Source organism: Triturus cristatus, chromosome 2_2 (genome assembly GCF_964204655.1).
Source record: "Triturus cristatus chromosome 2_2, aTriCri1.1, whole genome shotgun sequence".
Lineage (NCBI taxonomy): Eukaryota > Metazoa > Chordata > Amphibia > Caudata > Salamandridae > Triturus > Triturus cristatus.
The window spans coordinates 1,047,421,553-1,047,448,909 of NC_140582.1; the positions used below are offsets into that span (position 1 = coordinate 1,047,421,553).

Here is a 27,357-nt window from a genome sequence, read left to right on the forward strand (position 1 = left end):
ATGCTCTCAGGAGACTGCTCCTAACCAAAAACCAGTCTTTTCTTACATACAGAATATTACGCTTTGGGCAACACCGCCCCTCTTTTACAAGTGGTCGTTCACATATTTTCACTTCATAGAAAGAGCACAGTCATGATGATAATCCCACATTTCAGCTCGGTCGGCACATAATTATTTACCCAGCGAGGCTCAGAACCCTCATCAGATAGCAGCAGACCCCAATAAAACGGACACCTCCTACTCGTAAAACAAGCCATAAAGTAGGAGTCAGGTGTGAAAGGGATTAGTCAGGAGTCGCGTGGGATACATGATTTTATGATGTGTTGGGCCCTGATGCTAATCCCATAAGGCCGCAGTAAAAGGAACCGGCCGGGCAGGACTGACCACGGGCAGCGGAGTCAGTTTGCATAGGTCACACAGAAGTCATGGAAAGATTGCGTGTCCTTTAGGCCTAAGCATGGCCTCAATTCGCAGCCTATGTGAGGGCAACCACAAAATGGTTACCCTTTTAAAATGGAACCAGAGGGTTCGACATGTAGTATCGTGTACGCGGTGAATTCATCGGTGAAACATGACGAAAACACTCCTACATACCGCATTAGTCATTTGCGGTTCGCCGATACCAAAATCGACAGGGTAGGACCATGCTACCAACATGGTTCTGAAATTTACAGTACCACAGGGTTTGTCAACAATAAAATTTGGTATGGAAAAAAAAAAGTTGTGTCACAGAACCTCTCTGGTTTCTTTATGATCAAGCGCAGGGCTCCGGCCATATCACCTCCGCCTAAGACTACATCAAGACCAGAGGTAATGCGCATATGGAACTAGGTGGATCGAGATGCAATTTATGTTAGCTGCATGAAAATCAGTAATTTCATAATTCGGGGTGCAAAGTTAATGCTATTCCCAGGCAATACACTAGCGGTGCAGCACAGGAGGCTCTCTCAAAGTCAAGCTAATACTCCAGGAACAAGGGTTCAAATATGCTTTTTATGTCCCCAGCATGCCTGAAAATTATGCTGAATGGAGAGACACAATTCTTTGATGATCTTAAGGCGGCATGGGACGGGCAAGATAGCCATAACAACAAACCCTCATGGTGCTTCCTCTCTGACTGAAGCCAAAGAGTAGGCGCTGCAGGGCTGAAAATCACCCATCCTCTGCGATGAATCTCCCAACAGGCCAGACATGAGAAAACAGATTGTGTCACTAGCCACAAACACATGGCAAACTGGAGAGACGAGTAGTAAGCAACTTCACAGGAAGGCAAATCCAGCTCGGATTCGGATTAAGACGTCATGGTGAAGTCCAGTACAGAAGGGCCAGGGCTGACTCCCAGGGTGGAAGATAACTTATGCAACTGAGAAATATCTCTGTTGTTGGTAAAAAATGGAAGGTTGGTGGGGTGTCAGTTGGAGGCAACAGATACTTAATTGGGCTCCTAAGATCCATCCAGCCCATACGCTGGAGCAGACACGCATTCAGATGGAGTAAAATATTTGTGACAGGGATCATTAAGAGGGAGGCCCTGTACAGCCACGATCACACTTGCTTTAGTATAACACTATAAACGGAGCAGGGTGGAGTAGAACACTCCCATCGGACTGGCCATGGATACCATTGGTTGGTTAGAACAGTTTTCTTTCACACGTTTTGGGCAGGTGTCGTTTTAGCCCTGTCCTGGGAATGGGAATTAAGTTGGGATTTCAGTATGGTTGCTGTTGTTGGTGGTTGTTACTTCCTAAGTGGTATCATGCATTTACAACATTTTCAAAGAACCATGGGCGGGAGAGGGAGAGAGGAGGAGTCACTGAAGATAAGATTGTATCATCCACCCTCTCCCCATAAGTTCATCATTGCAGCACATTATGGCAGGAAACAACCATTCTATGATTAAGAAGCAGACCAAATATGTGATAACGTCCTGGTACATCAGGGAATGTATAACATATTTAAGCAGCATAATGTAAATTCAGATCTTCCCTACAGAAGCAGACATGGCAATGCTCCAGGAGATGCATCTTACAGTCGATTAGACTACTAAAATAAAAAGACTGTGGACGTGACAGTTCTACTACACCACTTATTCAACATTTGCCTGAGGAACTTTAATCCCTTGGGCAAATGCCTGAGCTCCCTATTGATCCCTTGAAACAGGTAGTGGATGTTGAAAGTTGGTACGTTCTTCTGCCGGCCCAGCTTGATGAGGAAGTGGTACTGTTGGTCAACATATGCGCCACGGTCAGGGGGCATTTATAATACCTTAGACAAGGAACCAACAAGGTTGCCTGGCTGTCCCCTATTAATAGGAGGAAACCTTAATGAGGTGTAAAACAGTCTTGATAAATCACATCCTTCCCCGACTTCGGCCACATCATCAGCAAAGGTGGCTACAGCACTATCCGGTTGGGGGCAACTTTGGTCACTGACAAGACACTGAGGAGACTGCACCCTGACCTAACAGAATACTTGTTCTACTCCCCCATCCATGATCTGCATATCAGATAAAACAAAATACATAGTAGTGAGGAACTGCTCCCCCTATTTGTTCAACACAGAATAACTGGGTACAACATATTCTGACCATAACCCTCCGATACCACATCTAACTTGGGGTCATCCATGTGTCGTGATCCCAACGTGGAGACTACAGTCTCGGGCCCTGCTTTTCAGGGCAAGATGGGTGAGGACATCGATACAGATTTTGAAGCCAATGAGGGGACAGTAGTTGACACAACCAATAAATGAGAGGAATTTAAGTTAGTGATCTGTGGGGCCTGCTTTGCATCAACATATTTCTGGTAATCTCTCACTCTAAAACAAACCTACGTAGAAGAACAAATGCAGCATTAGAATCATGTCACACACCAAATCGTGGCTAATAGAGAGAAATGGGTCCAGTTGAAAGAGCAGCATACCCAGCTGACAGGTAAATTATGATGCCATAACTATAAATACCAATTGACCTCCAGTAACACTAGCAGCGACAAGATGGGCACACTTTTGGTCAGGCTTATTGACTGAGATCAAAGAGGTGAGCACAAAAACACAGAATGACAAGGACATCAGGGATACACACAGCAGGATATTAATTGAGTCTTTTTTTTTGATATTACACAAAACTTTACTCAGAGGGAGGAGGACTATATCTGCTCCACCAACAGACACTGAAGACTATCTAAAAAATACACAACTTTGTACCCTTACACGCATGTAAAGGTAGACCTAAATGGCCCGATCACCGTTCAAGAATTAAGGGCTGCAGTCACTAACATGATGATAATTTTCTGATGAGTTTTAGGAGACTTATCTGACACAACTAGCACCTACATTATTGACGCTATACAACAAGATACATGACTAGAGAAAAATGACTAACTCAATGACTAAGGTGCTCCTGAACCCACTTTCCAAGCCAGGCATACTAACAAAAGGTAGCAAGAGCTTATTGGCCCCTCTCGGGAATCCAGGATTTTTTTTAGACTCCAGGTGGTATACGTAGAGACCAGCTAGGCTGGGAGCAAAGGTGCTCCCCATGCTGGTCCCGTGTTTCTGTAGATAGTATGTCTCTTCATACATGAAGTAGTTCTTGGTAAAAGCCAAGGAGACGCACTCCATCACCACATGTCGTGGTGTCTGGTATTCCAATTCGGTGGAGAAAAGAACCTCCTCAATTATAGTCAATGTTTCGTCATGAGAGGTTCGTATATAGGCTCTCTACATCGAGTCCTATGAGGATGTTCTTTTCTGGGTCAAACTCTATATTTAGGAGTAGTTGGAGCACCGCCTTGGTGTCTTTTAGATAGGTATCTGTAGTTTGGACCATGGGGCGGAGGAATGCATCTGCAAATTTGGACAAAGGTTCCAAAATGGAATCTATCCCAGAGAAAATAGGGTGCCCTGGTGGTTGCCCTAGATTTTTATGAATCTTGGGTATAGTGTAGAAATACGGGACCCTTGGAGATTTTTTTGTAAGAAATTCTGCCTCTTTTTTTGATATCCAATTGTGGGCTAATGCCTCTTCTACCATGGTCGCTATGAGGACCCTGATGGATTCAGTGGGGTCGTCGCGGATAATCTCGTAGTTCCTCGGGTCGTCAAGGAGTTTCCTGCATTCATTGTCGTAGGCGGTAGTCGTCTGTATCACGATGGCACCGCCTTTATCAGCCGGTTTGACGATGATGTCTCGGTTGAGTGATATTTGGCATATCGCTTCTCTCTCTCCTCATTTGAGGTATTCTGGAAGGTACCTTCCAGAATACCTCAAATGAGGAGAGAGTAGCGATGCGCATCACCCACCGATTATTATAATCCGTTTCTCCCCCCCCCCCTTTTTTTGCTTCATTAAGTCAGTGCACTAGCTAGCTCTTTTACCAACGCATGCTTTAGGACGTGGGCTCTACTTCCAGGACTTCAAGGCTGAACCGGAACCTCTTTAAAGAAGCACTGAGAGTCAGCTCTCCAGCTTCCACTCACCCATTAGCCTGACTACCAACATAGTCATCTCTATTCATTTCCACCTTTGGGGTGTGCGCCCCCTCTAATTTCTTTTCATTTGAACAAAAGCGCTACTTTGTCCATACCACCTACCGATTTTTATAAGCGGTTCCTCTCCCCCACCATACCACGTGGTACTCACTCATTAACCTGATTACTAAGAAAACCGATTTTATTCACTTCCACGCTTGCGGTTGCGCGCCCCCTTGAATTTCATTTGAACCAAAGTGTTACCACTACCATATCACCCACCGATTATTATAATCTGTTCCCCCCCCCCCTTTTTTTGCTTCATTAAGTCAGCGCACTAGCTCTTTTACCAACGCACACTTTATGACGCGTACTCTACTTCCGGGACTTCAAGGCTGAACCGGAACCTCTTTAGAGAAGCACTGAGAGTCAGCTCTCCAGCTTCCACCCACCGGCCAAAAACACAGGTGCATTCATTTTGATTCTCCCGCCAGAGCGGAAACACCAATTAGCCCCTGTGCTTAAACTCCCCACCGAGCGAGCTCTATTGTCCAGTGGAGCCGCGGGGAGGCCGGACACGGCGGGGCAGTGTCCCAGGAGCAGTGAGTATGGCATAGCCGGGGGTCCTTTAGACGTGTAGAAAACTTGGTACATGCCGAGGTGACTTTTTTGGAAGTAATACCTCTTTATTTACCGTTTTCCTTCTAGGTTGCAATTATAGGCACCCATCCCACCCATTACAGGCTCACAGGGCATTTTTCCTTTTGAATCCAAGTAGGTTGTTTTCTTCCTACCCACCATACCTTTACCTACAAACTATCATTAACTAAACCCCTTTTTCTAAGGCAATGTAGAAACCTACCATCTGGATCACTAGACCGGATCCTTTGACATAGTGTGTGCTTTATGGTTTATGTGTGTCAGTCTTTGTCCGTCCCTTTTCCTCCTATTTTTCCAGCGGGACATGCCACCATCCAACTGCACTATAAATAATAATAAGGAATACATGTTCACTCATCTCACTTCCTTTGCAGGTTTTTTTTATTATATCACGATGGTTGGCCATGTTATGTGTCGCGCATAATAATACATGAACCTCCGTTCTTTCCTTCCAGATAAATTGATTCAAGATACCTAATAAGGTATCGTATGCGTGCATTGGGAATCGACCTGCACTGAATTACTTTTGACTATTAGTGTAAATTTGCACATCACATAATTTCGTGAGTGTAGATAGGGATCTTCTTAGTCCTGAAGAAGCAGCCTGGGAAGCTTTGAAACATATTGACTGACCTAGGAGGCACAGCTCATTGAGGCATACATACCTCCGTCCCCACCTTTTAATAATACCAGCTCACAGGTGTATTAAAAATTATTTTCTAAACCGAGGAGCCAGGTATTTTTTAACCTCACTCACCCATCCACTCCTGACCCTCGCACTCACTCCCCTACCTAACAGTTGTTTTCACAACAAAAAGGTGCTCCCGCGTATTCGTAGGTAGTAGCACTCCCCGTCCAGTAGAGGGGCGGGAAGCCCCCTATGATGAAGCATGACACCAAGGGTCCTTTTGGTGTGTGAGGGATATTTAAAAACACTGTTTTACCCACCATTGTAGGAAACATACATTACCCGGGAGGACATGATTTTTCTGAAACTGTTCAGAGGGTGGATCGTTATGGCTTATAGATCCTCATGATGGTGCCACTTGCAGCCTTCTTTAGGGTGCAGAACAGGTCAATGTGTATTAAAGCTGTGGGAATATGGCATATTGTAGCCTTATCCACAGATCTACTTATCTTTCTTGGAGAACTGGATCGGGGACTATCAAAACAAATGTTAATATTTCATCATGCCTCTACTATTATCACCATAAGACAGGATCATTTCCCAAACATTCAGTAACGAGTTCTCGTCCTTTACATGCAATATCAAATATACCTGGAAGCAACATCACTGCCGATATCCCTATTTCCTATCTCGTACCTGCGACCATTCGCATAGTCGGCAGTTCTAGGTTAGGCACGATCTATATCCCCATCTGGAGGATCCAGTTCATAAGAGTGTCTGCAAGACCTCGCTCTAATCCACCTTAATAGTTAACGGGTTAACAAAACACCCCCTGCCCTCCCCCCCTCCAAATCCCCCCTTCCCCTCCCACCGTCAGACATGTTGCTCCTTCCGCCATCTCCCAGTTTTAAGAGGGAGTCACACTGATTGAACTACTGGTATCTCAATGTCAGGGGACAAAAGGACGGAAGCTACCACTTAGTACTCGCTGCCCTTCAACCACGCTACCCGCTCCATAAGGGCAATGCGCAGCCGTTTATGTGCGCAAGTCTCCTCACAGAGGGGATCAGTCATTGTCGTCCGTCGGGTTCTTAAGTAAGTCCACCATCGCCATCCATGCTCTGGCTGCGGTCAACATTTTGTCATTATTTGCTCTCTGGGCCATTTGTATTCTGAAAATCCCCTTGCAGTCGGCCCATTTTATAAACTCTTGCAGCCATCGTGTAACATTAGGCGCCATGACCGCTTTACAATGACTGGTGATTTCTCTTTTTGCAAGGACTAGCCCCAAGTCTATGAATTTACTGGTAACTTTGTTACGGGCAGTGTGAGGGAACCAGTGAATTAAACAAAAACCCGGGGTCTGATAAATGTCCCTATCCGTTATTTCACCCAGTTTAGCCGTTACCTCCCCCCAATACTCGTGCAGCAATGGACACTCCCAGAACATGTGTAAAAATGTAGCATTCTCTGGTTTACAACGTGGACAGGCAGTTCGGGACCCGAACAATTTGTTGATTTTGTGCGGGTGAGATACGCCCTGTGGAAGACCTAAAACTGTATCAGCTGAAACCTCGCATTTCTAGAGCATTTCCACGCCCGTTCCATCAGTGCCTCCCAAGGTCCGCTTCCCACTTAATACGTAGCCTCCCCAAAGGGGACCTGAGCTCCTGAGTAATACACCTGTATAGGCAGGTTACCGCTTTGATTGTCCCTGCCACATATACCACATATTGACAGGGGAGAGAGGTTGGGGGTTCTGCCATCCCCTTCTTCCGGTGTTTACGGATAGCTGCCGTCAAAGCAGCATGTAAGAGAAAGTCATGGCGGGGAAGTTCGTACCTTTCTAAGAGGTCCTGGTAGGGTAAAAGGACACCATCCTCAGAGGTCCCCAATAGTGGAGACCCCCACTTCTCCCCAGCCGCGCAGTCGCTGCCAATCTCCCCCCCCCCCCATATGGCAGTACCTCGCAGACCCTCAGCGGGATCTCGGGGGCATACGGCGCCTTACCTTGGCTCTTCTGTTGGCCTGATTCCGGCTCTGCCGCACCCACAGCTTCCTCTGGATCTCTCGTTCACGTAAAGGAAGCCAGAGGAGCGTCCGAGAGAACTGGGGCAGGTCCGGGCCCATGCCCCCGTGGTCTTCCCCCAGGCGTAATCCCCTGGCCATCCACTTTGTGAACCATTGAAATTGGGCTGCGTGGTAATAGGCCTCAAAGTCAGGGACTGCGAATACTGCCTCCCGCCTGGGGCGCTGCATGGTAGGAAGCGCCACTCTGCGCCTCCCAGACCCCCATAAAAATCCCGTAGTCATGGTGTTGAGCTGGGTTAAGTATTTTCGCGGTATCCATAGGGGAAGTGAGCCAAAGTAGTACAGAAGGCGTGGCAAGGTTGCCATCTTTAGCAACGCCACCCTTCCCACTAGTGACAGTGGAAGGGTCCCCCAGAATTCAAAATTGCTCCTGGTGGTTCGTAACGCCCTTCCGATATTCCCTTCCCGCAGGTCAGAGGGTTCGTGATAGATCCGGGCTCCTAGATAATTCAGGCAGCTGCTTTCCCACCTCACGTCTAGCGCATCTGGTGGTACCCCTCTGCCACCCCGAATAAGGAAAAGGCACTTCTTATTCCAGTTGGCTCAGAGGCCTGCCACACGCCCCAGCCTAGCAAACAATTCCCGAGCCCCCCGCAGCATTGGCAAGGAACATTAGGAGATTGTCCGCGTACAGAGCGATGTAATGGAATTGACCCAACCCCTCCAGTCCCTTGTAATATCGTCACGATCTTGCGTGCACCACCAGCGGCGCCAGTGCAAACAGGAGGGGAGACAGCGGGCATCCCAGTCTCGTCCCCCTGCCCACACTGCAGGCCTCCGAAATCACTCCCCCCCCCCCCCCCCGTGCAGACCCTGGCAGTCGAGAGGTTGTACAATATCCATGTCCAGTCCACAAATCCCTCACCTGGACCGAAAGCACAAAGCACTCGAAACAAATACGGCCACTCTAAACTATCGAATGCCTTCTCAATGCCAATCGATAAGATACACGCCTCTTCTCCGAAATGCGCTGAATTGTGAAGCAGCTGACAGTCGGCGGACATTCATGGCCGTGTTCCGGGAAGGGATAAACCCGGCCTGATCTACATGCACAAGTGCTGTCATGTGGGTCAGTAGACGGCCGGCTAGAATGCTGTTCAATATCTTGTAATCAAGATTAAGCATTGTGAGGGGGCGATAGGCAGCGCGATCCCACGCCGGTTTGTCTGGCTTGAGGAGTGGTAAGATTATTGCTTCTCTGGTGGAAAGCAGCCATCTCGCCGCGACCTGTTGTAGAGGGCTAACAGATGGGGGGGCCAACTGATCAACAAATGTGGCGTAAAACTCTATTGGGATCCCATCTGTGCCGGGGGTTTTATTCCTGGCCATACGTTTTATTGCTCCTCTAGTTCCACATCTCGACCCAATTTCTCCGCGTCTCCCGCCTCAACCTGAGGGAGTTCATTATCCAGAAATTCCTCCTCCTCCAATACCCGGGGGGCTAGTTGGCTTTGATAAAGGGCAGTGTAGTATTCCAGAAACTGGCCATTAATAGCCTGCTGCCCGTAATACGCTGCACCATCTCCAGCTCGCAGTTCTAAGATTGGTGTTCCCCTTCGTGCCGGGTTGGCCAGCCACGCCAGCAGTGCCCCAGATTTGTCTCTCAGCATGTACGTCCTAGAATCAAAACATCTCAGGCGTTCCACTTGGGTCGCCAATCCTTCCCTGGCCGTCGTAAGCCCTTCTTGTCTATCCACCCTTTCAGGTCTATCCCTTTCCGCGTCTCGGAGCTGCTGTTCTGCCCTCTGAACCTCCTTCAGCAGGGGTCTGTGCACCCCAGTCGCTTCTCCTATACAGCGACCTCTTATCACTACTTTGAAAGCATCCCACTCATTGTGAATGCTATTGGTCGTGTTAGTGTTGATCTGGAAGTACTCATCGATAGCAGTGCCTATTGTGGTTCGAAAGACCTGGTCTTCCAACGTCCCCGGTCTGAGGCGCCAACTGGGAATAGTGGACCTGGGATTATGATCTGATATTGTCCTGGCTAAGTATTCACTCAGAGTGATGCCTCCATGCACATCTGGGGAACAGAGAATAGAGTCCAACCTAACATGTAGGTCATGTAAAGCAGAGAAATAAGTAGTTTTGTTCCTCGGGTGATGAGCCCTCCAAGTGTGTCAGCCCCCAGCGTCGCTGCCAGTCACGTCAGGCGTCTGCTATTCTATGCGTGGGGGCGTCAGAGAGGGGTGGGTGAGACCGGTCCAGGGCCACTTCAGTAATGCAGTTAAAGTTCCCCCCCTGGATTGGGGACTATGCCACACAATAACCATACTGGACGACTAGGTGAAGATTTCAAGACTCGTGGTTACTGGTCCAAAAAATGCATATTCCAAATTAGCCCAAACATAACACCTGTGACAGAGCAGGGGGTAGTAGGAGGGGAATGATACAATGTGAACCCAGTTGGTTTAAATACCTTGGTATACAAATATTACACAATAAGGAGAAAGTCATCAAAGCCAACACTGGTAGAGCGGTCGGAGAACTAGGATACACTGTGGAATTCTGGAAGACACTACAGTTAAGTATAATGGGGAGGGTGGTAATGACCAAAATGGTCATGCTTCCCGTGATGCTTTACTATTATGTCAAGCTACCATATGAATTATCCCTGAGCCTCTATAGGGATATAGACTCTTTAATGACACCAATGATTTGGATAGAAGGGAGATGCAGGATCGTATTGAGTACATTGAAACTACCACCTGAAAAATGGAACTCTGAGTACTTTCACATAGCTGTCCAACTACAATGGCTAGCAAGATGGTTAGCAAGTTGGTTATTGAGAGAAGCACATGGGTAAGTAACATGGGCATGGCTTAGAAAACACCAAGACATATTACATTGCTTTTCACTGCATCGACATTTAGGGTGAGGGATATATCACTGCTTGAGGAGTCGATGGTCCAAAGGTGGAGAAAATAGCAATATAAGCATTGCCAATCTCAGATTTACTCCCCTGACAAACCAATAAGATTACTGTTAGGGGAAAAGAGGAAGTAGAGTGCAGGAATGGAACTATCCAAGGGTAACTGTTCTGGGAGACTGGTACAACGCTGGCAAATTAAATAATTCGGGGGAATAATGGAAACACATAAGGCTCCGCAAGGCCTCGTCCTGGCCTATGGAGGAATGGTAGGGAAACAATATTAAAGGTGGAGTCCTTCAGTAGTAACAGAACTAGACCATAACCACACCCTAAAACTGTACCAACACTAGGGCAAACCGGTCACACAATTGTATAGAGCATTACATGCTGACTTAGATGAGGACCTAAACAGCCTAAGGGATAAGTGGACACAAGATCTAGGGCTAGAGTTCATAGATGAAGACTGGGAGACAGTTGTAGAATATCTGTCCCAGATCTCTACATCAAATGACATCAATTATTTTACCTGCATAGAACATTTATGACTCCCTAAAGGCTGGGGTTGATATTCCTGAATGCAACTGGGTGATGCCCAATGTGTCGGGAAGAACCACCAGACTAGTCACATGGAATGGTGCTGTTGGGTTGTTGCAGAGTACTGGGGAATAGGGCGGGGGGGGGGGGGGGGGGGGGGGAGGGGTCGAGAAAATATAATAGACCACTAGTCAGCCACTATTTTGTCATCTGAAATGTTGGCTGTTAGGACTAAAGCTTTGCCATAAAAAATGGAAGACAACTAATAAATTAATATACCTGCCATTAGCACTGGCAAAAAGGTATATAGCCACTGTTTAGATATCCCCTAGAGGCTGAAAAGAGTTGAAATAGATAGAACTAGCAAAACACAGGGCTCATATTGAACAGGAGATGCTCCATAGGGATACTTCGAGGACTAGGCATATGGGAACACACCCAGATCTAGGAGGGCATCAGGTTTCATTTATTTTGCGAGAAAACACCACCACTTAACACATGAGAAATGTCATGAGTCACCAGATAATCCACTTGTGAAAATGGAGCGTAAACACGAAAGAGCCCATCAGAATTACCACAGATTGATCTGGGATCTTAGTGACGTTAACTAACCTTGATGAGGTATGCCTCAACTAGCGCCAAGAAACTACTTCGATGAAGGAGGGTTCTATTAAGTGCCATACCACTGAGTCAGAGGCCATCCCGGATTGCTTGGATGCTGGCGGAAAGGCAGCCCTGATTTCGCTTGACCTCTCGGCGGCATTCGGCACTGTTCCCCACTCGTTGCTGCTCACCCGACTTGCTGAGATTGGCATATCTGGCAATGCTTGGGGCTGGCTCAAATATTTTTTGGAGGGCCGGATGCAACAGGTATGGCTCCCCCAGTCTTCTTTGTCACCACAGAGTGTGTCTACGGGGGTCCCACAGGGGTCCTCACTGAGTCCCCTCCTTTTTAATATTTATGTTACCCCCTTGGTCCAATTGGGGAGGATCTGGAGGCCAAAATTATGGCTTACGCTGCAGACACCCAGCTCCTGTTCACATGGGGAAAAAATGAGTGCTCTACTTCCTCCGCTACAAATTGTTTGACCACATTTTTTTTTATTGGCTGGCATCCGCAGAACTTAAATGAGAGATCTGAAATCCTCCTTTAGGGAAAGTTTACCCCTCAGTTTGGAGAAACACTCTGGCCATCTGATTTCGCTATGCCAGCCTCAACGGGGCAACCCGCTAAGAATCTTGGGGGTTTGGTTTGAGGAGAACCTTACGTTCGACCCAGATCAAGAAGGTAGCCGGGAACAGTTTTGGGTTACTTAAAACCCTCATGAAATTTCTTCCTCTTCTTCCTAGGGCCACTAAAGAATCGGTCACCGGGCCCTTATTTTATCTCGAATAGATTATGCCAATGCCCTGTATGTTGGCATCCCGGGATATCTGCTTGATAAACTACAAGTAGTTAAAAATGCGGCAGCATGTTCCTCAGTAAGACACTCCACTCATTTCAACAGGTAGTACTAAATTTCGATCTCACTTGTTCCAGTTCCACAGAATAGTGCCACACTAACAAAATCAATTATGGACATTTAACTGACATTCAACTACATGAAAACTTCTTTAAACACAAAATATTCTAAAATAAGTATCAACAGTATCAAATCTAGATATTATTAGGTCTAGACATTAAGTTTACAGCAGGTCGGGTACTAGAAAAACAATCTTTGAGTAGTTTGAGGGAACATACAATAAAAATCAATACAAACTTCCTGAATGCATTTCATGCCCAAGTCCTGCTGGGAAGTCTATAACAGCAATACAAGACAAAGTAAACTCATTCAAATCGATAGTAGCAAAGACTAGTATGAGCTTCATTAATAACTGAGGCAACAGGTAACTTCATTAGGAGGTGGGATTTCCCCATTACTTCTTGGTCAAGGACATTTTAATCCAGAATCACACGGATTGAAAAAGCTGCATTTTCTTACGCATACTTAGTAGATGTGTCAGTACAAATTACTTTCTGAAGTGGCTTGCATTGCTAGTCTAAGGGCACTCACACAAGCCTATTTTACTCCATGTACCCATGGAAGCTAAGACGCACGCCCACTTCCATCCCACAAGTCGGCCTCCTTGGACTTCAGATCTTTGGATATGTGTCCATGTCAAGAGAACAGACATGCCCCATGGCGTTGGAGGTAAATGGTAGGTGATGAATGACTAGGTTTACAAGGCATACACTAGAGTAGTGAATACTCCAAAGCCTCAAGTTCCCTTATTTCATATTACTGAGAGGATTCCTAAGTACTTAACATCCCGATCCTATGCATATCAGAATTTGTGTACAAAGGTGTCTGCAAACCCCCCACTACATTTAAAACGAAATCGAGACCTGAAGAAAGTGCCAGAGCCCAACACCCAAGCTGAAAAACTGATGATCAAAATATGTTTTTGCAAGAAAGATCTCACTGAAAAACAAAAGCTTGAAAAGGGTGTGTGTGTGACTTACAAGCACATGTGGTATTTGCTTAAAATGGAAAAAAAGGACTGGAGTAAGAGGAAGTCAGTGGACTTGATGGTGTGCGTCCTAGATGTAAACAAGGGTGCATGTGTACCCATGACTGTAAATTCAAATACTTTACTGTGTACTCTGCAAAGGTTTCTAGTTCGTTCCTGTACCAAGAGGACTCTCCAATAGATAGTTTACTGCAACCAGGACTGGGACATCTGAGTACTTGATAGAACTGTGAATTTATTTTGAAAAAGTGCCACCCAAGATGATCCAAGAACCTTACCTGAAATTCCAGCCCAAATATATATTCACCCACACCCTTTCAGGAGGGGAACTCCACTGGAGGCATCTGCTATGACTGTGCCCTCTATGTTAAAGGAAAGAGAACACAGTCAGGATACTATAACTTAATGAGCTGTATAAGGGCCTCTGACACAAAACATATGCTTTGCAGAGGGCATTATCTCTGATGCAAAGTGTTCAATATTTTAGCATGAGAAGACTTTGTTTAGGTGCTAGAACAGCAGAATAAAATAAGCAAGTTCAATACAGCAAAACCTATCTGCACTACAACTTTCGTGCATAATGAGGAGTCAAGACAACCTAATGCTATGTCTCACGGTGACTGCGGGGAAAGTCAATGTTTTGGCACCCATAATATGTTAAAAGGAAAATTCAACAAAAGAGGCCTGGTGGTACAACAGGTACTTAAACTGCAAATTGTTATATGCTGGGGAAACCCCTAAATCTGATGCTAGCTCCATTTATCCATTATCCCATGTATCATTAAATGACCACAGTGGTACATTACAGAGCGTATATGAGAGCTGTTTGGTTCTCAAGAAAGGATAGGTTCTTGAGGTTCACAAAGTCTTTTGCATCTCAGACACAGTCCATCTTTTACAGCTCCTGCAGGGGGCACATAGTATAGAGCAAGACGTATTAAAGGCTATTCACATCTTTCCTGGAAAGTATCACAAATTCGTTCCCGACAAGGGCTAAAGTAAACCTTTTCCAGAGTGGCACAGGGCCCCATGAAATACAAAAGGTGGGGGGTAGGAAGGTGTAGGAAAATTAGTTGTCCCACGCGGGAAAATATTTTTCCCCAGAGATAAAAGAAATAAAGTTTTAACAAGTTCACTTGATATGCATATTTTCAAATGAGCAAATACCCTTCTGTGTGTATATATAATCATATAAAAATAGAATTCGCTAAGGTTTACTAGGAATATGGTTTCTAGGCCTGCTTCGTTAAACTTATGAATTCCTGGAAAATCGTAAAGCCGCCCAATGCGAGATCAAAGAACTTCAGGTACACTCTTGCGAACATACGCGTTGCCTACAAAGCTCCCTTTAATGGTTTTATAGTGGATCCCTATGATCAACTTAATAAATAAACCAGTGTGCACCGAAAACTTTTTATTAAACGATGACTCCAGAGAAATTGTATTTAAAGTTGCTCTTTAGAAATTGCAAAACAGTTTGGCAAAACTGCTTGCAACCTTCACCCTTTAGATGCAAGACCGAGGATGATAAATCTCTGGCAGTACTGGGGGCAAGGGCCTGGAATCAACTCCCTAAACAGCTGAGATGTATTGACCCAGAATAAGTGAAAACCTGGATTTCTCATCCTCTGAATCATTGTGACATTCACTCATTCTTTAAAGATAAGCATTTCCCTTTCTGCTATTACAAACTTTTCAACCCCCCCCCACCTCCTCCCTCAGCACCAAGATGCTCCTTTGGAAGCGAAAGCTGCACTTTATAAATACAATATTCGTACATTCATTGCCCACCTGCAATTATTATTCGGGTACATTTTATTTGTAAATTAATCACCAATCTTTCTTTCATTCTACAACATGTATCTGCATATAATCAAGGAGCATTGTAGGAACATTATAGACACAAATTGTTAAATTCTGAAAACTTGTACTTCTTTTTATATTGCACTCCCTATCAGTAATGCAATCTGACATTACAGCTCACTGTATTCTCTTAGAGAACATGCCCCAAGAGCTGTGTGGTAATGCACTACACAAACAATTTTGAACATTTTATTACACATGGATGCTAATCTTCCCAACAGACAATCCTATGCCAGGACCGAAGGCTCAGATTATGCCACTCTTCCTTCGCTTTTATTTTTTAGCAGCCATTTTAAACGTATAACAAAGTACTACTCTCATGAACAGCAGGGAGTAGGAAACAAAGGTTCCACCAGGAGTCCTTCCTCTCTGTTCACAGTCCAGCCTCCACTTGGTTCTACTTTGTTTCCTCTTCCTTTGCTGCTCAGCAGCAAGTCAAGTCGTTTTTCCTTATCTCTCCGTTGGGGAGAGGTTATTGCATGGTTTGCGGGCCGATAAGGTGCCGTTTTTTTCCTATGTTCTGTTTCCTACAGATCCCCTATTGTTACGGGATGTGTTTGTGTGCTTTACAAGACTATAGTGTGTTGCAGTGAGGTCCTCCCACAGCTTGGGGGCGATGTGCCCTCTCTCCTGGCAGCGCGATGTGAGAAAGTGGCTCTGTATATACTGTTCCCAAATAGGTACAGGGTGTAAACAGTCCACAGTCCCCAGAGGTTTGGCAGAGGCTAAAGTTAGATATAACCTTACTCTTTAAAGTGGAGCTTGGTCGAGCAGTAAGGCAAATAAGAAAATAAGAAAATAAGATGGACAAACTGGTATGTGTTATTAAACTCTCATCCATCAATCACAAAGTACGACAAATTGTCAACTCACAATGGCACTTACTTAACTTAGACAACCAGACACCCAGGATTCCCAAGCCTCTTTTCGCATTCCGAAGGAACAAGAACTTAAAAAACATATTGGTGAGGGCTAAACTACCAGAACGGAATGCTGTGGTACAGAGATCCATCACAGGAAATGTTCCTGTCGTGGGACACTACAAATGTGGAGGATGCCAGGCATGTCCTAATGCCATTGTGGATGACAATATCGTAATCAACAATCGGACTGTCAACCTTAATGAGATGACAAATTGTAAAACATCCAACTGTGTATATGTCATTTTATGTCCTTGCAATATCCCCTATGTGGGAGAGACTGCCAGAGAATGCAAGATACGCATAGGGGAACACAAGTCGAATATCAGGCGAAACAACCGTACAGCCCCATTGGTTAAACACTGGATGGAGGCTAAACACACTGAGAAGGACTTACGTTGGACCATCTTAGAAAAGATCCGGACACAAAAAGGCACTGACAGTAATTGCATCTGTAAAAAACTAGAGGTTTTTTGGATTTTCTTTTTGGACTCTAAAACGAAGGGTCTGAATGAGGAGTTACCTTGGGAAAACGCGATCATTTAAATAGTACAACATGGTTTTTTATCTTTTCCGTCGCTGAAGGCGGCTCTACCTGACTAGATTCCATCTTGATCTGCATTCTCCTCTGTATACTTTTTCTGATGGGGTATTTAATCGAATTCCTTTTGGAACTTTCTTCTGTCTACCTTTGGAGCTATTCTCATGGGGCTCTTAATACAACTGAATCACTTGCGCCCTTGAGAGATATTCCTTATCTTGTTTGCTCCAACATTTATTGCTATCAGCCTCCGTTCCAGTCCTAGAGAACTCCGTTCCAGCATATTCTGTGGACTCCACTGCCACCTTTTATATTTTCCACTATGACGTAGTCTGCAAACTCCCTCGAGCAGTACTTAAACAGCTGAGTACTCTCGGGCTGTTCGTTTTCAAACTTCCACCTTTGAAGAGGAGACAACCGGGAGAGAAGTACATCTAGCCGTTTTTTGCTCATCAAAAACGTCCATTTATCCAAACGAGACGAGACGAGAGGAAGGATTATGTGACCGTCTTCCTTTATGCTACCAGGCAACCCTGACGGTGAGTGCTTTGAGCCCGTGGGACTGTTAAAATTGAAGCCTAATTATTTCCATGCGTGCATTATGAACGCTAATGTCATCTACATTATTGTTTTTAGATCTAACGGAAAATTTGTGCCATTTCCATCTACACTGCCACTTTGAAGCTGGTTCTACGCCAAATTAGAGCAGCGAGTTGTTGCCATTTCAACTACAAAGTAGGTGGCCCACTTCACTAACCTTAATTGATGAATCAACTCGGAATTTCGCTAAAACCCGCTCATTTAGATACCGTGCGCTTCCTTGTTTTATGCTTAGAACCTCTCCTCCCCTGCCTGTTTGGAACACCTACGAAAGAGACCTTCGAAAGCTGGCCCAAGGTAGACTTTGACTCTTAGATTGGGGATACCGTTCCCATGTTTTACATATCATTCATGTAACGCGTGCTAAGCAACTAGAATGATTATTCCTCTTGCCTTCATTTTTAGATCCACAACCCCCTCTAGTGGACGAGCTTTATCTCATCTCTATGCTCGCCCCCTTTAAGAATTTCTGAAGTTGTTCTACTGAATCCACGAACACTTTCTTTTTTCTTATGGTGAGCATTCCTATTCTATCTCTATGCTCTATGTTCTATACGGAATGAATTCTTATTTTATTTTATTATTCTCTATAGCCTGACACTTACTCTAAACTGTTTTCTTCCGTTGTTCTGAAGACTGCTTGAAATTATTTTTCAGCCTTGAGCTGGTTGTTTACATCCATTCTCCAACAATGGTTAGTATTTGTGGCCTTGTCTTACTTTATTCAGCTGGATTTCTTTTACAAACCCCACCTATTTTCATCCAGATGTGTTAACACACTTAGAAATCCAACAGATGCCTTGATTATTTGGCAGGACTAGCATTTTTTGGGTTTCATGATCATTTCTCTTCCTACTTAATTGGGGACTTTTCATTTGTCTCGTGTGTGCAACTATCATATATAAATCATTTATCCTGACTTTTACCACTCATATGCCTAGACCAGTGCTTATAACGATCCTGAATACAAAGTCCGGTTTTTGATATCTTGTGATGTTTAAAATGTAGGACCTTTCAACATAATAACTTAGAAATAGTGTATTTTTTCTACATTTTGTGTTTATCGTTTAATAGGTCCCAAGGAAATCGCACACGAATAAGTTTACGCCCTGAAGAAGGTGTTACCCCAGGAAAGGGGGTGTCACACCGAAACGCGCGTCGGCGTCCTGAACCGATTTGTTCGTCACACAGATTCATTGAGACTTTACAATTTCAAAAGAATAACCCTTTGTTCTTCCTTTTTTCCCCTATTGGATACCCTTGACTGTAAATCTCTACCTACAATATATTAATTTGTGTTTTTCACGCAAAAAAAGATACGCCAACAACGTTGGGCCTCTGAATTGTTCACTTTCCAGATTTTAGGATGTATGTGTAGCATGTTGTCATGGTTTGAATGGATTTAAGTATGAGTGAGAATGTTTGAATAATTTATACCTTAGATTTTCCATGGGCATTATTGTTCATAGGACTATTATGTCCTTTGTTAGTTGAACTGTTTTTTCAATTTATGATTTGTGCATCCAAAAAAAAAGTTTCTTTCAATTAATTTGAAAATAAAAAAAGTATAAATATGGCAATTTGATTCGTGGCATAATTTATATGCATGGTCTAGATAGAGTGGTTTTTCTCTAAAAACTGACTTAGATGCGTGATGTGAAAATTTGTAGGTACAGCAGACTCTTTCTTGTTTACTTTTGATTTCTCCCCTGCTGCTCTACCTCTATTAATTTAGGGGTTCCCCTTTTGTAGTGGTCGAGCAGTAAGGCAGTATCAGAGGACAGTGTAAAGCATTTGTTGCACACACTCAGCCAGCAAATGGTCTCAAACACTCAATAACTGAACTCTAGGCCAATGGTTTATATATAAAAAATAAAATATAGGCTTGTTTTATTTTAGAACCAACAATAGGTATTAAAATATACTTTCTCAGAATGAGATGCTTTATATAAATACTTTTGCAATATGCAATTGACTTTTGTAGAAAGCTACAAGTGGTTGCAATAGGCAACACAATTCTAAACACAATTGAGTTCAATGGAAGTTTCAAGTTATTTGCCACAAGATTACTTTTAGGATTACTTTAGGAATTCCAGGACTGGATCCTAGATTCAGTCCTGGGTCAATACTTGGAATCAAGTGATAAAAGTCGACTTAATTACTGTGATGATTTTTAGACAATATTTTGCCATTTTAAAATTTGACACTTAAATATTTCAAAGAAAACCGTCAATGATTTCCAATGGCAGAAAATTCAAGTTGCAGGTAAAGTATGTTCTCGTTACTTTTGTAATCCAGTACTGGGTGCCTAGACTCAGTACTGGGACCTTTATCCAAAACAGGTAAGTAATTACGTTTTCAGAAATCATACGATTTTTAAAGAATATTTAAAGTTTGCAGAGATTGACAGAAGAAATTTCACAGAAAAACAGTCAATGATTTCCTATGGGAGAAAATTGGGTTACTATAAGTACAGTTGTAAGTATTTTTCAGAGTTAGTGCTGGGCACCAAGATCCAGCACTGGGAGCTCACCTAAGAGCAGGTGAGTATTTTCGTTTTCGGCTGATTTTTGGTGAATATTTTAAGTTTTGAAAAGTCCACACTTAGAAGAAATTTCAGGAAAAGCCAGTCAATGTTACCCTATGGAGAAAATTGAGTTATCGGTTTATACTCGACTGGCAGAGTTAAGGTTCTGGGCATAGACTCAGGGGTCTCCCAGGGTCAGGTAGGTACAGTTGGTTCACCCTCAGCGGCACAAGGGCGGCCGGGTGCAGAGAGTTTGGCCCAATGTTATCCTATGAGAGGTAGGGGGCCTTGGTTGGTGGCTGCTGACTAGCAGGCCACACGGCTGTGGGAGCTGGGCTCCTGGTCACTTACTCAGGGCAAGTGGGGAAGTAGATAGGTGTAGAGGTTGCACTGCCAGGACCACTCGGGTGTCTGGGCTCAGGGTGCTTTTGAGCCTTCGGCCACTGAATTTATTTCAATGGAAAATCTCCAGTTTAGAAAAAGACTACAAGCTTGGGGACGGAGATTCTTCAGGTGCCACCACCACTTCGAGAGGTAAGTTGGGTAGTTGGAGGATAGGTAGGTACCCCGGGAAGGGGCACAGGGGGGCGCTGGGTGCAGGGGTGCCTTTTGGTGTCGGGAAATCTTACCCTCTGTTGATCACGGTTGGAGGGGCACCTGTTGAGGCTGCAGGCTTCTTCAGGAGTGTCGAGGGAGGTCCTTGGGTGCCGGACTCGGGGTCACAGCCGCCGTGGGATCGTCCTCGTGGTCTTTGTTCACTCCGGCACAGGCCAGGCTTGGCGGGTGCAGAGTGTGCTGGGTTTGCGGTTCGGGGCTGCTGCCAGGGATTAGAAGTAGATTTTGAGTAGAGCCTCTACTCATGGGAGATCCAGGGGGCTTAGAGTCAAAAGGTAGCCAGGTCCTCCGGGGTTTGTGAGGTTGCTGGCCACAAGAGATGCCGGGTTGGAGCAGGAGCAGGTTCGAGGGTCGACAGGCCGGTAGGGCTGGGGACAAAGCAGTTGGTGTCTTCCTCTTCTTAGCAGCTGCAGGGCAGTTCTGCTTTCTTCTAGCTCTTCATCCAATTCTGGAAAAGGAAGGTTCAGGGTGCTCCTAAATACTCATTTAGGGGCGTTACAGGTAGGTGAAGGGCAGGGACCAATGGGTCCCTGTCCTGGGGTGGGTACACCCCCTATCCTGCCTCTCTCTTGTGGGAGGGGGGGGCAGTAGCCTAGTCCTGATTGGGCAGGGCTTCCCATCTTCAAGATGGCGAGAGCCCGGAGATGTGCTTCACCTAGCCTCCCCAACCTGAGGGGTGGGGTTGGCAGGCTGGCACATCCCCTGTCCTTATTTGGGGTTTCCGGCCAAGCTTCCTGCCAGAGTGGGGGGTTGCAGTGGCCTGGGGAAGCTCACAGAGGTGGCATATGCCTTTGAAGCTTCCCCCTGCCCATCCTGGGGGAGGAGATTTAGCACCTCGCCCAGGATGTGCATTGTTGCAGATCCAGGAGAGCAGGGGCTCTCCTACCCAGGGGTCCAGTAACATGTCTGCTGTGTGGCAGCCTAAGAACAGACGTGGATTGTAGGTTAGGTTACAGGGGGCATCTCTAAGATGCCCTCTGGGGTGCTTGGTACATTAAATCCCACACTGGCATCAGTGTGGGTTGAATGTGCTGAGAAGTTTGATACCAAACTTCTCAGTCTTCAGTGTTGCCATTATGGTGCTGTGGAGTTTGTGTTTGATGAGCTCCCAGCACCATACACTCTTAAATGGCAGCACTGCACTTACAGTGCTCAGGAATGGACCTGGGTACTGTAGGGGCACAGGGCTCCTACTCCTGTGCCCACACCATTGGCATAGGGCACCCAGCTAGAGGGGTGGCTGATGTATGCCATGGCAGTGTAGGTGGTGGGCATGGCACACAGGGATGTGTGTGTGTTCGTTCAGGGCCTCTAAGGGTGGCACAATGAGTGCTGCAGCCCTTAGAGGCCTTCCCTGGGCACCTTGGGTACCATTTACCAGGGGCTGACATGTGGCCAGGGTTTGCCGAATTGGGTTTTGTGTTTTAGGGAAAAAACATAGGCCCTGGGCACCTGATTGGCAGGAGTCCAGGGCACACTCAGTCAAAGTACATTCAGCAAAAAGTGGGGGCATACCATGCAAGAAAGATGGCACTTTCTCACACGCGAGTCTAGCACTAATCATAGAGTGCTGACAAGTGCTGCCTAGTTGAGAGCCAAGCCAGGTCCCCCCGCCTCCAGAGTGACACCCATGTGGGTCTGTACAACCCCTATTTTCCTTATGCCCCTATGGGGTCTGTATTTCCTTGGTGCTTGACGCCCAGCGGGGTAGTATTGGCGGCTGCTGTGTAGCGGGGGACACTTTTTCTCGGGTGGCAGGAGCTCTTCAGACTACCTCAGGGCATTCAGTGTCCCCAGGGCTCCACCCACAAAATTGTGTGCCTCAGGTACACCCATAAATGTCTGGGCTCCCTCCCAGCTTGCATTTGCCCGCGCTCTGTGTGCACTCAGTAACTGTGGTGTTTCTGGCACATAAGGGACTGCCTACTGGCCATAGTGGTTACTTACCTGTCACGCAGAGCTGTCTTAACAAACCTATAGATAAGATGCTCATAACCGCCTCTGGGCGGAATGCCTCTGCCATTGCCTGGATGACAATGTCGCCCTTACCTCAGACATTGACCCCAAAATGGCAACATTCCTGGTTAAGTTCATCAAGGACCCTAAGAAGGGTATTGACTGGCCCTGGCGTTCTTGCCAGGACAAGCTCCTTGATGCCGTAGGGCCCCTCACCAGGAGGATAAGGCATCGGGCTCGCTGATCTCACCCAAGGTCCTGTCAGGGTGGGTGCAGCGCACCATTGTGTTACTGGGGAACGCCAACTGTGCGCTCTCCACAGAGAGGCACCGGTCACTATTAATAAAAGTGGACCCTAAGCTGGGGGACCTTGCCTCTTCGGAAGCTGGCGCTGTTGCCCAGGGGGGTTTGTTTGGGGACCCCATTGTGAAGAAACTGAGCAAGTTCGTGGCGACATTCATGTCACTGGACAAGGCGCAGTCCAACATCTGCAGGGTTTCTCGCGTCTGGATCATCAGTTACCGAGGTTCTTCACCTGGAGTCCCGATCCTCTAGCGAAGGCGACGGATGCGTTTCTCCAAGACTGGCAGCGGGAACAGGCTTATGCATCCCCCCCTTTCTCCATGATCACAAGACTGTCTGCTCACGTTCACCCTCAACAGGCGAAGGTGGTGCTGATCACCCCTCTTTGGAGATCTCAATGGTGGCTTCCGGTTCTTCTGGAACTTTTCTGGGATTTTCCAATCCAACTCCCCCACTTTACTCACATTCTGCTGGATCCGGACCGCAATCCCCACCGCCTGGTAGTGGAAGGGATGCTCCAATAGATGGCTTGGTGGATTTCTGACAACGTTGGGTCACTCCTGGGTCTTTCGGGACATGCAGAGTCCTTATCATCTAAGGCATGGGGGATAGCACGACTAAAAGATACCGTTCCTCCTGGACCAGATGGCGCCATTGGAATTTGCGACGGAGTGTCGATCCCATGGGCACAGATGTAGTACATGTTCTCAATTTTCTGGTGAGCCTTGCGGAGGAAGGGTCGGCTTACCGCTCTATCAATACCTTCCGTTTGGCAATCTCGGCGGGTCATACTCCCTTCCAAGGATCCCCTGTGGGGGAACACCTGTTTGTGTGTAGGCTCCTAAGGGGCGTTAGTCTTTCCCTCCCACCGGAGCCACACTACTCTGCATTGTGGGATGTGAATGTAGTGTTGAATCTCTTCAGCCAAATAGATTTCTGTCACGCAAAGAACTCTCTGTGAAATTGGCAACTCTTATGCCTGGTTTCTTGCAGGCGCGTGTCTGATGTACGAGCCCTAGACATCTCGGCCAGAGTGTTCTCCCCAGACGGGGTTTTTTTCACAGTCAGTAGAAGGACCAAATGCCATACCAGGGTAATCTCCTACCCAGCACTTCGAGAATCCCCCAAATTGTGTGTGGTACAGTGCCACCGAGCATATGAAGAATTGACAGAGGAGGTCCGCCCTCCGAGTGAAAGACAGCTGCTTGTCGCAATAAGAAAACCGTACAAAAGCGGTTTCTTCACCAACCATAGCCAGATGTGTCAGTTGGGTGATGCAGGAGGCAGGAATTGACACCAAGACATTTTCGCTCGGAGCGCGTCTGGAAGATCTAATGCACGCGGCTGACTTGTCATCGGTTTCGACCTTTAAGAGGTTTTACTTTAAGCCAGTGTTGGGGGTTGCTCAACTGGTGGTGGATAAGCTTTAAACTGGCATAATCTGAGCCTCTGGTCCAGACATGGAATGAAAATTTGTGTAGCCGTAGTACAGGTAAGTTTCAATTCTATTAAGGACATGGAGGTGAGGATTATCCCACCCGGCGATCAATGATGACGCGGACCCTCCCAGTTCTGGAGTAAGTACTTGATTTTCAAAGTCGGTTGGACTGTTGGTCAATTAAGATGTTTAGTTACATGTTTGGTAACTTCCTATGCCCTTGTATTACTTAACATTGCCTGGTTTGTGTTTGCTCTGCTGACCTGTTTATATTGAGTTGGGTCTGACGCTGTTCGTTGTTGCAGGAAATGATGGGTCCAAACAGGATTCGTGAGGTTCATGAAGACTCTGTTCGCACAAAGAAAGAGGAAACACAGTAGAAGGCCCAAGTGGAGGCTACACTGTGAACAGAGAGGAAGGACTCCTTTGGGAACTTTTGCTTCCTACTTCCTATTGTTCATGGGAATAGTAGTTTGAGATGTTTAAAATGGGTGCTGAAAAAATAAAACGGGAAAAAAAACACGCAGGAAGAATGGCATAATCCTCGCCTCCATGTTGAACCTTACATGTACTATAGGTAGGCACATTTTCATTCTCCTTTCCGTCACCCTACTGTGGTACTGTAAATCGGCAGCCAAAGAGTTCGAACTGCAGGGTATTTGGCATACTTACCCAGTGAACAAAAGAAACAATTGGTTGTCTTTGACCCCAAACAATATGCCCCGAGGTTTAGGTGATGGGAATTGCAGAGTTTTCCGAATCAACCCCTAGGAATACAGTTTGTGTATACGGTGTCATACTAAGTCTGTTTATCACAGATTTTAACATCGAGTAGGAAAAGACGAGGCCTGAACTACAGTTATATGTGTATTTATGTACTACTGATCCTCAATGTAGACTAAAAGATTTAGATGGATACATATATGGGGAATGAAAAATCATGTTCATTATAGTGAACTACTAGGACTCCACTGGGAAATAGTATAATATTTGAGCATGCCCAACGTTTCCGCAAATATTAAGTCTAACTCTACAGAATGGAGTCAAAGGTAGAATCTAATGTGGCTATATAAAACTCACATAACTAATTTTCAAATCAACACACTGTTTTAGGCCCACCAAACACATTTGGCATACATACTCCTCATCAAAGGGAATGGCCAAACAGCTAATTGGATTTTAGCATCATACTCGGGAACATGGGTTTAAAGCTACTTTTAGTATACTGCGCCCTTCTGAATTTTGGAGTGGTGGGGGGTACCTGTGTGATTATTACCTGTATTTAAACACCCTCGAGTGTCTGCTTCAGGTAATTTTGTATTCACAACATTATTCAGTGAAGCAGTCAGTTATTTGGCTTTAAAGAGTAGTGCAATTACACTAGTTCTTTTTCTCTTCCCATGATCTTTATTTTAGAAATGAGTAGGTCAAATCATATTGATACTATCTGAATTCTCTTAGGACTAAGTTCCATTCTCTATTACTTTTTTATTGGCTAGCTCTCAATATTGATAACCTGAATCCACAGTCTAATGCTGAGAAATTGAATGTTGGTGGCACGTTACAGGAGCAAAAGTCCAATAAATGTGCAGAGGATTTTTTTCCGACCCAGATTTCCTAGAAGCTAACTGAGCAATGGATGGGATGTGGAAAACTGTTCTTCTAATTACCCATTTAAAATCTGTTGAGCTTTTATCTGACCTTGTATTAGGCTTGCGAGTGATACAGATGACAGGCATTTAATTAAGAAATTGTGGTTTGGTGAGATTTGTTTCCAGGACCAAACATTCCTTATTTGCAATATAATTTCATATTTGCAGCTGTTCATCTTGTAACAGAGCCTCCTCTAAAAGTATATAGTCCAAAAGCTGACTCTACACACCATTTAGTGGTTAGATTTCTAACACCCCCTGTTTCTAAATCAGTCTTCTTTTATCTCTGGGATTAATGTCCTGTTCCGCTGTACTGAAATGGGGGCTTTTTGCACAAAACTATCTGTAGATTTGGCAGTCCACGTGGAAAAGCAAAAGCATTAGTCATAGTTGCAATTTTATCCAATGCATCAATCTAATTAGAAATATTTACATTTCTTTCAGAGAGCAAACTAAAAGGAATGTTGCAGTTGTGTGAACTGAATCGTTCTTATGAATGAGGACATAGCAATACATTCAATTAATACGTTTGCAAGAGCATGTGATCAAAATCATCAAACAAGCCTTTACATTGTATCAGATCACTGAAATGATACAAAAGACTGAATGCCAAGACTACAAAACACTGGTATGATTAACAAACTCGTTTGAATACGGTTGACTTGCATGTTTTTAGGTATCAAACCACGACCTGTTACATTTACCTGCATGTCCATCTGATGATTTATCTGAACAATTTACTGTACATTCGGTATTTTGTGGTAGTTATTATACTTACAGCAGATGCATATGCACTTTGTATGTTGCTTCGTAGTAAACCTTTTAAATTGTGTTATAAAGAAAGGTCTACCCGAAATCTCCCCTGTTAATGTGATGCGGTCTTGTGACGTGCTCGCTCTTTCAGCATCACTGTTTTATTAATGCTTTATTCATATTACATTGTAATTCATGTTACTGCTAACGGGTTGCACAAAAATATCGGTATTTTATAACTATCGCTTTTAATGTTTACTTATTTTATTTTTTATGGAGTGAATATAGACTGAACTGAATTAATTTACAAACTCAAAATATGGACAGTGTAATCTACAAGACAGGATAAAAACGTAATACGGACTACCACCAAATATTAAGGAAACATGCTTTGCCCATATTTGGCTAGTTATGACTCTGGAC

The 27,357-nt window shown here is 45.1% G+C and overlaps 1 protein-coding gene across 10 annotated transcripts in view; it reads right to left on the reverse strand.

Moving 5' to 3' along the window:
* Positions 1 to 27,357, reverse strand: part of RNF4 (ring finger protein 4) — a 265,770-nt gene that overhangs the window by 202,488 nt on the left and 35,925 nt on the right. For 6 of the 10 annotated variants that reach the window (XM_085642539.1, XM_085642543.1, XM_085642545.1 and 3 more), the window contains exon 3: positions 14,045 to 14,128. The exons of the other annotated variants lie outside the window; for them this stretch is intronic. The gene's annotated coding sequence lies outside the window, so the exon portion shown is untranslated. The remainder of the gene's footprint in view (positions 1 to 14,044; positions 14,129 to 27,357) is intronic. 10 annotated transcript variants of the gene reach the window in all.